The sequence below is a fragment of the Elgaria multicarinata genome, chromosome 9 (genome assembly GCF_023053635.1).
Source record: "Elgaria multicarinata webbii isolate HBS135686 ecotype San Diego chromosome 9, rElgMul1.1.pri, whole genome shotgun sequence".
NCBI classification, from domain to species: domain Eukaryota; kingdom Metazoa; phylum Chordata; class Lepidosauria; order Squamata; family Anguidae; genus Elgaria; species Elgaria multicarinata.
Window position 1 is genome coordinate 27,562,693 of NC_086179.1, and position 4,631 is coordinate 27,567,323.

The following is a 4,631-nucleotide window of genomic DNA, read 5'->3' on the forward strand; positions in this document are numbered from 1 at the left end:
CATTAGTGAGTCCCATTTCTCTTGGCTACTATTTAAAGCTTTATGTAATGTACAATAAAGCTGAAGTGTTTTAAAACCTAACAAATATATGAGACTTTTGTCTTTGTTTCATGTTGGGCTACTATTACCATTTGGTTTATGCTGTTTCTTTGCATTTGAATACTCAAACTGCATCTATAGAAACTGAATTATGAGTGTGATACGTAGGTTCAAATGTGTAGCATATGGCTGAGCAAACTGGTTGGTAATCCACCAATAAACAGGTATAGACAAATTACAGCATAGCAAACTGTTAGAAGAGGCACCAATACTTAGTTGTGGGATAAAATTTATAGTCACTGGCCAGGTTCACACAATCACTGGGGGAAAAGAAGCCACTGTGGATTCTTCTCCCACCCTCGCATGCGCACCAATTGCCAAATTACCCATGATGTGGCATGGACTATTGTGTCATCCGAACCCGGCGCAGTGCATGGTTTAGAAGCCATCATGCCGGGCTTGGACAATACAATAACCCATGCTACATCACAGGTAATTAGGCAAATGGCAAGCACATGAACAGCATGTACAAGGCGGGGAAAAACGCAGGAATGCCCCAAAGCTAGTTCACGTGGTCAGTTTTGTCTCCAGATAATGCTTCCCATACTGAGGAGTGATACATTTGTACGGCAAATGTTGAATGATCCAGCATCTACAGGGATTCTTCAAAACACCTGAATCTATGACAACACCCACCCACACCCACACTGGAAAGCAGCATTTGTGAGCATCGACAGCCTGGTTCATAGGAAGCATTCTCTGCACCCAAGTATACCTTTTAAATATGTTGCACAAACTTCCTTTCAGTACAGTTACTTTATCTGAGTAAATGAATCCCTTAATTAAACTATGCAAAGTGTGAAGACATACTTTATGAGCCCTAAATCCCCCACTATTCAGTGCTATGGGATGATCCCGGGTTCTAGCATGACCGAGAGAAAACTTTCCCCTATCCACTTTCTCCATGCCATACATAATTTTATACACTTCATATGCCTGCTTGCTCACCTTTTGTCTAAGCTAAGAAGATCCAAATGTTGTAACCTTGCCTCACAGGGGAAGGACCTTAATCATTGGGGCTGCACGTTTCTAGCTCTGCAATATCCTTTTTGAGATGCAGCAGCCAGAACTCTGCACAATATTCTAAGTGTGGTCACATCACAATTTGTGTAAAGCTATTATGGCTATTGCTACTGCTCATTTCTTTGGACCAAATTCATATCACTGCCCAGAGGGCAACGCAAGCAGAGGGCAACACTTGCATAGAGAAGACAGCCGAACAAGAATCAGCAGCAAGGAGTAGTAGCAGCAGCTGGTTCACAAGGCTTTGGGGATTGTGATGGCTGCAGATTCTTTTCTGGGGTGTGAGCTGCAATGGATGTCCAATTATGCAGACCTCGGATACTTGCCCTGTCACTTCCTGCACAACACACAACCCTCCATGTCACAGCTGACCAAATGCACCATACCATATTCTTGGTCTGGCTATTCTAAGGAAACACTTTTTAAGCTTCACAGTTGTGCAATTCCACAGTTTAGGTGCCAACTGAAAAGGCCTCACCCACCATCGTTCTTTTGACAAAGGGACAAAGGCTTCCAAAACAACACAGTTCTTGAGACGATTCATAGCTTTACGCTACAACTATCTGGTCCCTGGGAGGAACTCCAGGAGCCATGGAATGCTGTGGACCTTCATCCTCTATGTTGTATGTTACAACACAATTCTATGTCTCTGCAGAGGCCACCAGTGAGGGTTCCAGCAGCCAGGCACCTCTCCACCGTGCCTGGGTCCAGCTCCAGCTGAGAGCCCCCTCCCTCCTGCTACCAACTGTAACTGCTGAACTTTCCAACTAAGATTGTAGTGCCTGAGTTTGCTTTCCTTCCCCCCTCCTCCTCCTCCCTCCCAATCCCCTTTCCGTTTGTGTCATGTCTTTTAGATTGTAAGCCTGTGGGCAGGGACTGTCAAGAAATACTTTTGTAAGCCGCCGTGAGAGCCTTTTTTGGCTGAATGGCGGCATAAAAATCCTTAAATAAATAAATAAAACCCACAGTGTCCAATCGGAGCTACTTCCAGGTAACCCTCCATAAATTTCTTTATTTAAAATATTTTTATCCTGCTGCTCAGCCAAATAGGCTCCCAGAGCGGCTTAAGTACAATTGGTAAAACATGGCAGTCCCTGTTCACATGCTGATAATCTAAAAAGACACAACACACAAGAGGGACGGTAAGGGAAGAGGTGGAAATTAAATAGTCTTTCAGCAGGCCTGTTGGAATGGCCCTGCCAACCCTGTACAGCCTGCTAGTCTCTTAAGAGATCGAGAGAACCATCTTGATTTCAGGCTGACAGTGCACTCCTTTACATGTTTACTCAGAAGTAAATCCTAATGTGTCTGATGGCGCTTAACTCCACATAATCATGCTTACCTTGCAAGCGTCAGGCTGCCATCCTATACATACTTACCTGGGAATGACGGTGATTCCAGATGGAGGGTTCCTGTTGTTAACAATAAAGTGCATTGCACAACTAGTCTAATTTATCTCTCTTAATAGGTTTTTTTATGGTAAGAAAAAAGATGGAAGAAATGGTGGGCAAAGGCAGGAGGGCTAGAAATGGAAGGACATGGCATTGGACCCCCTCTAAAATTCTGTGAAAGAGACAGTATGATTGCACAATAAAAACCTCCTCTGCAAACATCCTAAATCCCACAACAAGAGCCAGTATGGTGTAGTGGTTAGAACTCTGGAGTGGGATTCGGGAGACCCAGGTTCTGGTCCCCACTTGGCAGTGAAGCTCACTGGGTGGCTTCGGGCCAGTCACTGACTCTAGGCTAACCAACCTCACTGGGTTGTTATGGGGAGAGGAGGACGATGATGTGAGCTGCCTTGGGTGCCTTGCAAGAGGGGGAAAGGCAGGATATAAATGCAGTAATAAATAAAAAAGGCGGGTTATAAATGCAGTAATACATTAAAAAGGCGGGTTATAAATGCAGTAAGAAATAATAATAATAATAATCAGTATCCATGTATAGGATTAAACTGTAAATCTTTCATGTGTCCGAAGACCAGTGGTGCAGTTAGGTAATGTTAGACTCTGGACTTAATGAACTTATGGAGCATCCTGGTTAGATGGGAATGTGTATTACTTCTTTACTTCAAATGGCCTTACAGCAAAGGTCCTTAAGGATGCACCGTATAAGTGTGGTGGTAAACCAAAGGTACAGAATCTCAGGCTTGGGTGGACACAGTTGGCCCTCCTGCCCCCCCCCCTCCCCGCGAAGGCCACACCCTTGCAGGGATTTCCCAACTTTTGTGCACTCCCCACCCCCATTCTAAAAGGCTTTAGATCCCGTGGTTGGGGAGAGCACACTTTTGTTAATTATGATTATGTTAAACGGAATTAAGTTAGAATTTATGTTTATTAAATTATTTACTTTTTATTAATGTGTATTATGGGGTATTGTTTTGTTAATTTAAAAATAAATTTAAAAATAAATAAAAGGCTTCAATGCCTATTCCATGGCTTAGTTTTTACTAGAAAGAGCTCTAAGCTAGGGTGACCCTATGGAAAGGAGGACAGAGCTCCTGTATCTTTAACAGTTGTACAGAAAAGGGAATTTCAGCAGGTGTCATATGTATGCATGGAGCACCTGGTGAAATTCCCTCTTCTTCACAACAGTTAAAGCTGCAGGAGACCTGCCCTTTTTTGTAACTGATCACTCTAGTATATCTCCTGCAGCTTTAACTGTTGTGATGAAGAAGGGATTTCAGCAGGTGCTCCATGCATACATATGACATCTGCTGAAATTCCCTTTTCTAGACAACTGTTAAAGATACAGGAGCCCTGTCCTCCTTTCCATAGGGTCACCCTATTTAAATTAAAGTGCTGGTATTGGAGGGGACTTTGGCCCCGCCCACCGGTAGAATGCAGTCCCGCGGCTTCTCTGACGTGGAATTTGGCCCCGGGGCAAAAGCCATTCTGCACGTGGGCGGTAAACTAGCCCTCCTGCTCATTCCGCTGAGCAGGGCTCGGGACTTCTGCCCCTACAGTCCAACTCCGAGGGCTTCACCGCAAAAGAAGTCTTGTTTGGTTTGCCTTAGGAAGCATAACTGACCAAGTTCTCCACTGCATCCCGACCCCGGAATTTCTTCCAGGTCGAGCCCTCTCCCCTTCGAAGAGGCGCTGGGGTCATCCCGGCTCCTCGCTTCCTCGTTTCAGAGTGTTTTGCCCCCGCTTGGGGCGGAAGAGAGGCGCGGAGGCAGAGCGAGCTCCACCAAAGCCGCCCCGCCGCTCGTGCGTAAAGGCGGCTCCCGAGTCGTGTCGTGTCGTGTCGTAGGCAGCCGTCCGCCCGCCAAGAAGCCGCGTGAAAGAGCCCGGTTCGGAGCAGCGGTTCTCTCCGGCGGGGCTGGACGGGACGGCCGCAGGCTCCCTGCGGCCGGGGACTTTCTGCCCGCCTCCAGCCGGAGCGGCGTCGGCGTCGGCGCTTCCTTTCCGCCTCGGCCTTCCCCGCCCCGCCGAGGGGAGGTGGCCCGGCGCCTCCCGCTGCTGTCGTCTGCGGGCTGCTGGGAGTCCCGCGGGCCGAAGAGAGGCAGG